The following is a 14,285-nucleotide window of genomic DNA, read 5'->3' as shown; positions in this document are numbered from 1 at the left end:
GCTGCTTGCTGTTTTAAGGAGGACTTCAGGGAGACCTAGAGATTATATAAATGTTTACTAAATAAACAAGCAAGAACTTTGGACACAAAAGGATCAATATGTACAAATTTAAGGAGGCATAAAGGAAACATTTACTAAAATAAATTGACTAAAATTGAAACAGGAATGACAAAAGAGATGGGTAGGAGGTTCAGATCATGAAAGACTGCAAAATGCAAAATAATTTAGATTTTATCGATAAGCAGTAACAATCCACTGAAGATTTTTGGACAAGAGTAACTAAGTCACATTCTTAGCCAGAGAAAGGACCAGGCTTAGTGGGACCTGAAGCTTAAGCAGTTGGGGCAGTGAAGACAGAGAACTTCTTTAAGAAAGTAATATAGTCTTCATATAGCTTCATAGCTGGGCAGTAAGGAGTCTAGCTCACACCTGTAACCCCAGATACTCACAAGGCTGAGATAGGAGAATCACAGCCTTTGGAACTGGAGTCTCCTGTGCTTCTCCTTTGCTAGCAAAGCAATAAAACTTCTTTTTTCCTTTTTCTCAGGAAAAAAAAAGGCTGAGGCAGGAGAATCAGAAGTTCAAGGCCAGCCTGGACAACTTCATGAGACCCTATCACAAAATAAAAGGAAACTAGGGGCTGGAGATGTAGTTCAGTGTGTGAGGCCCTCGGTTTGATCCTCAGTGTGACCAAAAAGAAAAAAAATGTTGGGCCTCAAAATAGTTATTACCCAGGTGTTCCAACTGCTTCTAAAAATACCCTTATTGCTCATCATTTGTTTGTTTGTTTGTTTGGGGGGGGGGGTCTTATGGTGGCGTTATGGCTTTTATCCAGGAGTATTCCAAAGAACTATACCAAAGCCCTTTTTTTATTTTGAGACAAGAGTCTCACAAATTGCCAAGGCTAACCTAGAATTTGTTTGCCATCTTCCTGCCTCAGCTTCCTGAGTCACTGAGACTACAGGTCTGTGCCATTACCCAGCAATTCTTTATTAAACATTTATTATGCACTAGATGATATGACAAGTGCTAAAGATATCAGCATATTACAGATAAAGGTGCTAGCCTTTATGAAGCTGATATCCTAGTGGGGGAATCAAGTCAATAATCAAATAAAATTATATTTATATATTTACTAAGCACTTATTATTATGCTACGTACTGAGGTTTCAGGGGTGAATAAAACACACAAGGTCCTTTCTCTCCTGTGATTCCCAATCTAGCAAAGGAGACAGAAAATAAAGTAACTCAAGACAATTTCAGTTGTAGTGAGTGCTATTAGGAAAAATAATTCAAGTTATGAGCTCAAGAATGATCTAGAGGGAAAGCAGTGTACTTTAGATGGGTTAGCCAAGGAAGGTGGCATATGAGTTGAGATCTGAATAACAAGAAGGGTTAGCTAGGGACAAGGAAATAAAGAATCAAAAGCATAAAAGTCCTAAAATGGTGGTGGGAGGACTGGAAGTACTGTAGGTGAAGATTGGGGTAAAGTCTGAATAAGAGACCCCTGTATGTATCCTTCAGGGATATATAATCTAGTGAGGAGGATGAGGTAAAATTAATAACAAGCCTGAAAAAAATCAAACTCTTAAGTGGTACCTAGAGCTTTGGACAAATTGTGTGGAAGCAAAGAGAGATGTACAATTAATTCAATCATGTTCAGTGGGTGTGTCAAGAAAGACTGCCAGAGGTAGCATTTGAACTGGGCACAGTGCTACTCTTTGCTTTCCCTAAAAGTTTCTCCCCAGTGTTCTTGAGGATGGGGAGGGAGAACTAAAGGATACTGGGAAAGGCAGCACTGCCAGGCGAGTGAACCTGACAGTACTGAGCTGAACTGGCTGCCATAGCCCAAGGTTGCCCTGGAAGCTTCCTCTTCTACCCACTTCCACTTAACATAAATGTTTATTTTTAACCACACAGATAATAGCAAATGCATTCCTGTTGTAAGCATTCAGTTATCTGGGCTGAAGAATGCCCCTGACCACCAGCCAGCCACCTGCCTACCTCTCTAGAGCGAACTCCACCCAGCCTGGCTCTTAGCAACTCATTTATTTGCATAGAGGTACGTCTAGCTGTTTGGATAACATGATGAGGTTTAAAGTGGAGTACAAAATGCAGGAGGAGAAAGGGAGTGGGGGAGAATGGGGAAAAAGAAAAAGATTACATGAGGAATAACAGGCTTGCTCCAAAACAACTTGAAAGTACAAAAATAGTGAATACAAAAGAGAAAACAATGACATCTGAGAATTTACTGTGTGCTGAGTACCATTGTAAATTCTCACATGCATTAACCCAATCCGTACACCAACCCTATGAGGTAGATACTAGTATTATACCAACTTTATGAACTGAATGAGGAAGCTGAGTATAGGGGCTTCACTTAGGTCACATAGCTAGTATGTATCCAACCTGGGGTTTCTGGTGATACAGGTCCAGAATCCAGGCCCTTACCCACTCCACTATACTATTATACCACTGGTACAGATTTAATAGCAACTGATGTATAAGATATAATGGAGGAAGATGATCAATCAAGGGTTCTTAGAATAATTTTAATCATAGAAGCAAAATATAGTTTGCACACACATGGAATAGAAATTAGTAAGATGGTGCCCCAGGCACCAAATTAGGCAGCTGAGAACACCAACCTACTCCTCCAGGGCCAGCTTCCTAGATCACTACCTGTGCAGAGCTCTGCTCTCGTAAGGGGCTTTGAGCTTGGTTTGATACACTGCTGTTATTGCCTTGAAATTCTCAATAATTTTAGCTTTGAACTTATATTTTGTATCTAGTCCAATGTAACAATGTAGCAGAAGGGATATACTCAGTGGCAGTGTATACAGCTTGTGGGCACTACAAAAAGTATGCATGCTGAGGAGTTGTTTAGGTCACCTGGTGTGCACAAGCACATTTGAGACAGTTCAGGGCACCACAGGGCCCAGAAGGGGACATCATACGAACAACAACAGCTGTGGCAGCAGGAGCAGAGATAGCAGTGGCAATAACCTTGGGAGAGAGGAAGGTCTGCAAAGGCAGTGAGGTGAATCATGGTGAGAGATAAGCTTGTGCTTCTGTTACCAGAGACTGTCCCTGCACTATCTGCACAAAGATTAACTCTGCACACTGGGATGGGAACTGCTGGTACTCAGGCAATAAACTTTGCCAAGAAACTATTACAAAATAAAAGCATAGCCATGGACATTGTAGTTAAATATATTATGGGGTTCTTAGAATTCCTCAAAAAGTTTAAAATATCTGATTTTGGAGCTGTGAATGTTCTTCAGTGGTGAGGCACTTGCATAGCATACCCTGAGTTTGATCCCCAGCATGGCAAAAAAAAAATTAAACATTTAAAAAATTATGTGTGAGAGTGTTTCTCCTTGGTGTGACAGCTGTTCCCCCTGGATGTTGGTGTATGTGCTCAGTTCAGAGCAGCTAACCCTGTGTTCTGTTCCGTATATGCTCTCCTAACTGTTGATTGTACTATTGATTTTTGTTGTTGTTGTTATCTTGCTTGAAGATTGATTCATACTTTTTAATTTGATAGAAATAAAGGTTATTTTTCTGCTTAAAAAATAAAAAAAATAAAAAATTGTGTGTGTGTGTGTGAATGATTTTGAAAACTAGTGCAACATTTCAAAGCAAATATTCAGGGGTTAGAATTAGAAATTAAAATCAAAGACTGTGAGCTAAGATGTAGATCAATGGTAGATTGCTTGCCAAACATGCACATAGACCCTGCACAGAAAAATAAAATAAAGATAGTCACGACAGACACATTAGATGAAAAGCTGAGGATGAACCAATTACTAGTGAGGAAGACAATTAAACTTTTTTTCCTTGTAATTAGAGATAAGCCAGTAGAACACATAAATAATTCTGAATTATATACAAACCATGAAGCCACTTTCCATTTTTTTGTTTGACCTTCACAAGTTACAGGAAATGTCAGAGGAAATATTGAAATGCTATTGTATAAATTTATATTAAGAATTGATTCAGACTGAATGCAATTAAAACTAATTTTATGGAGAGTTAATTTTTTTATTTTTTAGAAAAATCGGGCAAGCTCTAGAGGTACTAAGGTGTACATTTTGAATAATTTACCAAAAATTTATCCCAATGTTGTCACAATCTACAAACTACTCTTTTCTTAAATTTTTTTTTTGTTGTCAATGGACTTTTATTTTGTTTATCTATGGTACTGAGAATCAAACCCAGTGCCTCACACATGCTAGTCAAGTGCTTTACCACTGAGCTATAACCTCAGCCCTACAAAATGCTCCTAACAGTGTCAGTAACAATTGTATCAGGAGGAAAGTCCCTCTTCTACTTTTTTTTTTTTTTTTTGGTACTGGGGATTGAACCCAGGGGTGCTTCACCTTGGAGCTACATCCCCAGCCCCTTTTTTGGTTGCAGTTGGACCCAATACCTTTATTTTATTTATTTTTATGTGGTGCTGAGGATTGAATCCAGGGCCTCGCACATGCTAGGCGAGTGCTGTACCACTGAGCCACAACTCCAGCCCATCCCCAGCCCTTTTAATATATTTTTTTCAAAATTTCAGACAGGGTTTTGCTAAATTGAAAATGATAGAATAATTGAACTTGCAGAAAAGTGAGCCAGAGGGACTAGTGTGCAGCTCAGTGGTAGAGTGCATGCCTAGCAAGTGTGAGGCCCTGGGTTCAATCCCCAGTAACTAACACACACACACACACAGACACAGACACAATTATATAGCAGATTCCCCCTATTGCTTGGTGGTAATCATGAGAGAATCTGGAATTGTAGCCATTTTTTAAAAAATCTTTTAGGTGTAGATGGACACAAACCTTTATTTTATTTATTTATTTATTTTTAAATGTGGTGCTGACAATCGAACCCAGTGCCTCCACACATGCTAGGCCAGTGCTCTTACCATTGAGCTACAAACACAGTCACCATATTTTAGCCATTCTAATGGCTTTGCTGCTCTAACCAAAATTCTCTCCACTGGGAGTGGGGTTGGGGCTCACTAGAGGCAGGATAATACAGAAATATGGAGGACAATATAGATATTTGTCATTTTCACATGAGCTGGATCATACCATTCATTCAAATTACACAGCCAATTACTTTCTTCACTTGACATTATGTCTTGGAGATCTCTTTTTTTTTTTTTTTTTTAAATCAACCTTCTTTAACTACTTGCAGGGAATTCCTTCTTTGGGTGCATCTGAATTTATTTCTCTACTTCCCTGAGAGAGCAAGTTCAGTGAGCATCCTAGTAGAGGATGCCTTGTGCCCAGGTGTATTTCTCTAGGTGGACACTCAAAAGTGGGTTACTGGGTCATGGGGTGTATGGATATTTTCAATTTTAATACATACTGCTAGGGCTGGGGGTGTAACTCAGTGGAAGAACTCTTAGAATGTGCATGACCCTGAGTTAATTTTCGTAAATAAATACATACTGCCAAGTTTCTTTTCAAAAGTGCTATACCAATTTTCACTCTATCAGTAGTGTAACTTCACATTTCCTGAAACCAGGAAATGTCAGAGGAAACATTGAAATGCCTTTAGTTGAGGTAATTAGGGAAGGACTTTTTAAAGATGTAATATTTGAATTGATCTTTGAAGATGTCATTTCTTCTATCTGAAATTCCCATCCCATAGATCTCCCTTTAGCTGACATTTTCAAACACTTAAATGCCTTTAAATTGTTTGCAAGTCTGATAAATGAGAAATGGTAACTCGAGTGTTTGTTTTTCAATTTGTACTCCCTCATCACTAGTGAAGTTGAGCACCTTCTCATACAATGTTGATTGGCCCATCCTCTGTGAGCTGTTTGTAATATTTGCCTAGTTTTTCTTTTTCTTTCTTTCTTTTTTTTTTTTTTTTGGTATTGGTTATTGAACTCAGGTACACTTAACCACTGAGTCAACTTGCATTCTACCTGCCTCAGCTTCCCGAGGAACTGGGAGTACAGGTATGCACCAGCACCCTAGGCTCCCCAGCCCTTTTTATTTTTAATTTTGAGCCAGGGTCTCACTAAGTTGCTTAGGACCTCACTAACTTGCTCTTGCTGGCCTTGAACGTATGATTTTTCAGCCTCGGTCATGATACCACCATGCCTGGCTGCCTATTTTTTCTTATAAGATTATTTGTCTTTTGGAGTTGTAGGAGTCATTTCTATTTTTGTATATTAATCCTTATCATGTATGTTGCTAATATTTATCATCATAAGTTGTTTATGGTTTGTGTTATTATGCAGAAGTTTTAAATGTTTATGTAGTAATTTGATACATTTATATCATTATTTTCTTCTAGGGCTTTTCTGTTTTCTTTGTTGTAGAAGATCTTCCTTATCCAAGGTAGCAACCGTATTATCTTTTTTCTCATTTTTTGATAGTGTTTTCCTTTTAGGTCTTTAATCTACCTTCAACTCATTTCTTTCTCATTTCTCCTATCTCGAATTCCCATCCCATAGATCTCCCTTTAGCTGACATCTTTAAAGATCAATTCAAATATTACATCTTTAAAAAGTTCTTCCTTAATTACCTTAACTAAATCAAACACTTCACTCTTGCCACATTTCATTAAATTGATTTATTTTCTTCATAGATCATCTCCCTCCGAAGTTATATAATTTACTTATTTGTCCATGATTTTTCTCTCCTTTGCTTGAGTTTCATGATGGTAGAGATTTTTTTCTTTGTACCAGGGATAGGGGTACTTAACCACTGAACACATTGCTAGCCCCTTTTTATTTATTTTGAGACAGGATCTTGCTAAGTTGTTTAGGACCTTACTGAGTTGCTGAGGCTAGATTTGAACTTGCAATCCCCCTGCCTCAGCTTCCAGAGGAACTGGGAGTATAGGTGTGCACCAGCATGCCAGGTTCCCAATCCTTTTTTTTTTTTTTTTTTGGTACTGGAGATTGAACTCAGGGGCAGTCAACCACTGAGCCACATACCCAGCCCTATTTTGTATTTTATTTTGAGGTAGGATCTCACTGAGTTGCTTAGGGCCTGGCTTTGAACTTGAAATCCTCCTGCCTTGGTCTCCCAAGCTGCTGGGATTGCAAGCCTGGTAACATAGAGATTTTGTCTTTTTCCCAGATTCTAGAATACATCTTGAATTTATTTTAGCGCATTTGATATAATGTAGGGATATAGCTATTTTTTCCAAAATAATAACTATGGTTCTTTTTTTCTCAAAATAAAAAGGGCTGGGGATGTGGCTCAGTGGTTAGGTGGCCCTGGGTTCAATCCCTGGTACCAAAACAAAATTAATAAAAAATTAAAATAATAAACTATCATCTTTACCTATCAGATTGGGGAAAAATTAAAGTGTAATTATATGTGGGCTAATGAAGGCATGAGGAAATATACTCTGACACACTAATGAAGGGACTATATGTTAGTGCAACTTCGATGGTACAATTTGGCAATATATATTAAAATAGAACATGCCCATATTCCTTGAATGGATATCATAGTCTTTGGTACTGCTTTCTTAGCAAACATTCCCCCAATTTTCCTTCTTAATAATTCCTACATTTTAATTTTTTTAATATTTAGTTTTTAGTTGTAGCTGGACACAATACCTTTATTTTATTTATTTATTTTTATGTGGTGCTGAGGATCGAACCCAGGGCCTCTCACGTGCTAGGCGAGCGCTCCACCACTGAGCCACAACCCCAGCCCCTAATTCCTACATTTTTAAATTGCATATGTATTCTTGCCACTCATAGTCCATGTGTTTGGGGTAAACTGGTCCTACCCCAGATGTTCTGGTCACAGACATTGTTAATTCAGTTGAGGACTTGTGATCTAATGCAAGTCACTTAGAGTGAGTATTGGGAATCCTGCTTGGAATACTAGGTTAGAAGTTTTCTCTTTCCTGTTGGTCTGTGAAGAGACTCATTTCCACTGTCACTGGCAGCTGTCTTATGGTCACCTTGTTTAAAGCAATGAATAGTTCTCAACTCTTAGCATATATCAGAATCACCTAGTTTGTTAAAACACATTGCAGAGATTAGGGGTGTAGCTCAGTGGTAGATTCTATAGTTGGCATAAATTCCCAGCATCATAGAAAGCAAAAATTTTTAAAAAGGCTATATTTGGAGACAGGGGCTAGTACTATAGGTTTTTCAGTCTTCACTTTGTACATTTCTATTCTGTTTGAACTAACTTTTGGTAAATTTCCCTTTTTTTATAAAGAAAATATCATTTTGAGCTATCTGGGCACAGCACAAGTCAATTTAAATTTCCTTCTTTGTATTTCTGTATTGAAAAAAGCAACTAAAAAGTGCTATAAATCATGAAAATATGAATGGAAAATTAGAAACTTCTCAGTTATTGGTGCATAGATTATAAACTAGTGAGGACTATATTATTGGGAGTGGGGTTGTGTACCTATAATTCCAGCTACTCAGGAGGTTAAGATCACTTGAGCTCAGGAGTTCAAAGCCAACCTGGGCAACATAGCAAGAACCTCTCAAATTTTTTTTAATAAGTTGGAGAGGACTTACACCTGTCCAGATTGAGCCTCAACCACCGTACTGACTATATACTTTAATGTGCATATGAATTATCCAGGGATCTTGCTAAAATGCAGATTCTGATAGAGTAGATCTGATATAGGGCCCAGTCATCTACATTTATAATAGGTTCCCAGGTGATGCTAATGTTGCTGAATCAACGAACATAAAAAAGAAAGAAGTGAGAAAGAAGAGAAAGAAGGAAGAGGTGATAGATATGAGACACTACAGAAGTAACTGGGCATGTGTGATGAGGAAAAAGTCTGAGATGACTGAAATTTCTGGCCTGTGTGGCTACGAGGATGGAAGCAATCCTAATCAAGGATGGGAGAATCAAGCTGGAGGAGGAGAAAGTATAGGAAACAATGGAGGAGTGTGAGCAAGACTTCCTATTTAAACATATTGAGTTGTGATTTTTTTCCTGGGGGAACCTTATGTGAACTTGTCCAGCAGTCCATTGACCCTCTCCATCTGGAGCTCAGTAGAGTTCCATTAAAGACAGGGGTTGAGGCCATGGAAAATAGGATGAAGCGAACCAGGGGCAAAGGATTGTGAGAAGATGGCAGAGAATGGAAACTTTGGGAAATGCCTCTCTCTCTCTCTCTCTCTCTCTCTCTCTCTCTCTCTCTCTCTCTCTCTCTCTCGGTGTTAGAGATCAAACCAAGGGCTTGATAGGCAACTCCTCTGCCACTGAGCTACAGGCCCAGCCCAGAAATATAGGAGGGATACTATGGAAGGAAATGAAGAAGTAGTAGTCAGGGAAACAGTATAGAAGACTAGACACTCTGAAGGTCCTGGCAACTATAAAGCAACTAGATCCTACATAAAAATATAATTTGTATTGCCTTGTCTGATGTAAAATTAGCAATTGCTACATAACAAACCATTCCAAAACTCATTGACTTGAAATTGCAACCACTCAGCCAATCATGAGTCCATAATAGATTGGCTACATAGCTTTACTGATCTGGAGTAGGTTTGGCTGGTCCTTTTTTTTTTTTTTTCGGATTGGGGATTGAACCCAGGGGAACTTACCACTGAGCTACATCCCCTGCCCTTTTAACTTTATTTTACTTATTTATTTTTATGTGGTGTTGAGGATCAAACCCAGTGCCTCACATGTACTAGGCAAGCGCTCTACCACTGAGCCACAAACCCAGCCCTCCTGTTTATTTTTGTTTGTTTGTTTTTAGACAAGGTCTCACTAAATTACTTAGGGTCTCACTAAGTTGCTGAGGCTAGCCTCAAATTTGCTGGTCTCAAATTTGTGATGTTCCTGCCTCAACCTCTCTAGTCGATGGGATTACAAGTTAGTGACACCCTACCCAGCAGTTTGGCTGATGTTGGCCGGGATAACTAATGCATGTATAGCTGCTGGTGAGTTGATTGGTCTAGAGTGGTTTTTGGCTAGGATATCCAGAAGGCTGATTGTTCAGAAGGCTCATTCGCACAGTAGTTCCAGGTGTCCAGTGAGTGGAAGCATGCAACGCATCTTGAGGCGTAGATGATAATGGACTTCTGTCAAAGTCAATCTATTGAAGAAAAATAAAAGACTAATCCTGATTCAATGGATGGAGAAATAGATGGCAATACCCTCCCTTTTTTTTTTATACTGGAGATGGATCCCAGGGGCACTTGGCCCTGAGCAACATCCCTAACCCTTTTTTTATTTATTTAATTTTTTGAGACAGGGTCTCACTAAGTTGCTGAGGCTGATCTTGAATTTGCAATCCTCCTGCCTCAGCCTTCCAAGCAGCTGGGATTACAGGTGAGTGCCATCTGGTTTTCACTATCTTAATAAAGGTTAATATTTGCATGCCATGGATTCCAGCAGAGGACATGTTCAAAAAATTCATTGCAACATTAATGGAAACAACCCATCCTTTCACTGGAGAGAAGACTGGATAGATGAATTGTGGCATAGTCACACAGTGGAATACCATATAGAAATGAAAAACCACCACTCCATGCAACAACACATCTAAGCCTTAGAAAAATCAAATTGAGTGAAAAAGAAGTTACAGAAAACCACATGAAAATAACATTTTGGCTAGGCACAGTGGTGCATGCCGATCTCAGCAACATGGGAGGCTGAGGCAGGAAGATAGCAAGTTTGAGGATGGCCTCAGCAACTTAGTGAGGCTCTAAATAACTTAATGAGACTTTGTCTCAAAACAATAAATAATAAAAGGACTGGGGATATTTCTCAGTGGTAAAGTGCCCCAGGGTTCAATCCTCAGTATCAAAATATTATTTTAAATTTAATATTGTTTGTATTAAAAATAATAATATTTTTATAAAAATTAGAGGTTGAGGGTGTAGCTCAGTGATAGAGTGCTTGATTGGTATGTGTAAAGCTCTGGATTTGATCCACTGCACTGTAAAATAAATTTAAAAAAATTAAAAAGTAAATCAAAACAATGTATTGTTCAGTGGTAATAACGTAAGTCATAACACTGTTTAAAACGAAAACAAAGGAATAAAATAATTCAAGATATGGAGATAGGATTGTTCTTAGGTTGGGCAGTGGAATTAAGTTGGACATTAAGTATCATAAAGTATGTGTTATATATAATTTTGTTTATCAAATATTATTTTTTAATTGGTAAAAAGGAAAGTGAAAAGAAATTTTGAGGAAGCCAGAATTTAAGGAAATGGGTTGCTTCAGCATCAGATCCTATGAAAATCCTCAGCAAGATCAGGCTTGTCTGGAAACCCTGGACTTGGTGACTGGGAGCACACTGATTACCTTTGGAAGCAGCCCTATTCAAATGGGGAGGGCTGATGCCAGATTAGAAGATGGAAAGAAATATGTTATGGAGGAAGTCAGGTTTGGGAACATTGACAAGTCTTTCATATACTACCATCTCCTCCCAAACCCACAACATTAGTGAATGTTTATTGAGGATATTATGTCAGGTACTTTGCATATACTACTGTCATTTTAATCCTTATAGCCACCTCTATGCGTTAGGCTAAAGGACCTAAAATCAAGGCTTTTGTTACCACCAGATATAGTCATCTTTGATCACATATATAGAATCTCTATGATACTAGAATAATAATATTTCATTATTTCATTCCAAACTCTTGTTACAAAGATTAAAATGACTAGGTAATGGCAACCAACCAAAAGGTGATGAATCAAGCCTACCCAGAAATGGGTTATATTTCTTCCTGAGATGCTATTGCTGTGACTTACCACGTTTACCAAGATCTATCCCTTTCAGGCACACAGAATTATACTTCTGTCTCAAAACCACGTGACTTGCTTTGGCCAATGAAAGATGTGATGTGTGATTCTCTAAGCTTTAGGAACTTGTGTGCATTAGACATGGTGGTACATGCCTGTAATCTGGGCTGCTAGGAGGCTGAGGCAAATGGATTCCAAATTCAAGGCCAGTCTGGACAATTTAGCAAGACATTGATTCAAAATTTAAAAAAATAAATAAAGGGCTGGGGGCATAGTTCAATGGTAGAGCACTTGTTTAGTGTGAGTCTCTGAGATTAAAATAAACAAAAAGTGCCAATGTGCATTTTAGTCATGTCCGTTCCCCTGAGTTGGTGATGGAGCTTCTATTAGTCTGCCTTCCCAAATGACTGGGGGTGGAGAAAGCTTCCCTGTTGATCAGTGTTGGGCATAAAATATGAGCAAGTATACCTTTGTTAATTTGAGATTTGGAGGCTATGACAGCAAAACCTAGCCTATCTTGCCTGATACATTTCCTTTTTCTAGACATAGAGATTGTGAATGTATAAGAATTGAATAATGAAGTGAAAATATACACAAAGTGCCTTGAACACTCTCTGGTACATGGTAAGCACTTAATAGATGCATTCATGTATATGCTACTAAACAACCAGAGACTTTACATTGTTTTAAAGCACAAATAAATACTAGTTGTAGAAAATGTAAATAGTCGGCAACATTCCTGGCTCACATTTTCTCTAGTGTTTGTGATCTTAGAAGAGATATTTTCATCCTTTGTCACTTCCTCTCTCATATCCATGTAAAAGCACTATATTTGGCTTTGCTTGGGTCATATAATCCTCCACCTTCATGATGGAGAAAAGTTGGGCAAGAATCATGAGCTCTAGAGGTACCAAGGTGTGCATTTTTGAGTAATTTACCAAAAATTTAACCCAGTGTTGTCACAGCCTACAAACTACTCTTAATGATGTAACAATTCTATCAGCATGAAAGTCCTTCTTCTTTTTTGGTACTGGGGATTGAACCCAGGGGTGCTTTACCATGGAGCTACATCCCCAGCCCTTTTTTTTTTTTTTGAGATAGCATCTCACTATGTTACTGAGGCTGGACTTGAATTTGTGATCCTTATGCCTTAGCTTTACAAGTCACTGGGCTATGGGCATGTGCTACCACACCTTGCATGAAGTTTTCAATGTTAATAAAGTCTATGAATTTTTCCTTTTGTGGATCATGGTGTTATATTTAAAAACTTATCATCAAGCTAAAGATCACATGGATTTTCTGTTATCTTCTAGATGCTTTATAATTTTTCATTGTTACAGTGTAACAACTGTTATCAGCAGAAAAGTCCTTCGTTGTTTTCTTCTTCTTCTTTTTTGGTACTGGGGATTGAACCCATGGGTGCTTTACCATGGAACTACATTCCCATTCCATTTTTTAATTTTCAGACGGAGTTTTGCTAAGTTGCAAATGATGGGCCCGAGTTAATATCTAATACTGTAGCCTCCCTTGTGGCTTGACCTTAGAGAAAGAAGGTTTTGGTAGTAATGGTTAAAAACATGCACCTCAAGATTACCAAAGAGGAATATTGAGCAGGCAGAAATGGATTATCTATTAAGACAAACAAACTTAGAACCCAGATTTGGGCATCACTGAATTTTTTTTTCATATGTAAAGTGCAGACAATACTTACTTTGCAGTGTTGTTTGAGGATTAGAAATGATGTTCAAGAGCCTAACACTGCTGGTCATGGTGGTGCACACATGACTGTAATTGTAGAGGCTCAGGAGGCTGAGGCAGGATCGCAAGTTCCAACCCAGCCTCAGCAATTTAGTGAGTCCTATCTCAAAATTAAAAAAATATAAAGGCCTGGGGATATATCTCAGTGGTTAAGTGCCCCTGGATTCAATCCCTGGTACCAAAAAACAAAACAAAATAACAAACAAACAAACAAAACCCAAACCAAAACCAAAAAAATAGACCCTCAATAAACTAACTTTCAAAAGCCAAATGCTAAGGATTTCCTACTATTGAATTCTGAGTCCCAACTCCCACCATAGATCCAAGGCTAGGAAAAGACATGTGTGAATCTAACTAAAACAAAGTATGTTATAAATAATAGAATTTTCATTTAAGGATGAAGTGTTTGCAAGCTTCAGTAGGCCTCGAATGCTCCCCTTCAGGCTCAGCTGTTTCCTTTTATAATTTTTATGTATAAGGCACAGAGTGATCAGTGAGGCCAAGCTCAGCTAGTGTCATTCATCATTCAGCAGAAGCTGTAAGGTAAGAAGAATGCCCTGGAGTCCTGGCTTCAGACTCTGCTCAAAGCATCCCTCTATTGCTCAAAGGTGACTCAGAGCTCCTTTTTCTCAGAGCCAATTTTAAAATACATCTAAATGAATACCATTCAGGAATGAACCTTCATACTCAATCTTCCTGTGTTCTTGCCACCAACATATCCTTTGCTTCAAAATGTCTACAATCCACTTTGTACCAAAGCACACTTTCAAATGTGTTTTGGCTGTCCTTGATTTAGTTATTGAATGCTTACTA

The sequence above is a fragment of the Marmota monax genome, unplaced genomic scaffold (genome assembly GCF_021218885.2).
Source record: "Marmota monax isolate L192 unplaced genomic scaffold, Marmota_monax_Labrador192_F-V1.1 WCK01_AAM20220418_F8-fsc00223, whole genome shotgun sequence".
Classification (NCBI taxonomy): Eukaryota; Metazoa; Chordata; class Mammalia; order Rodentia; family Sciuridae; genus Marmota; species Marmota monax.
This window is presented reverse-complemented; position numbering follows the sequence as displayed.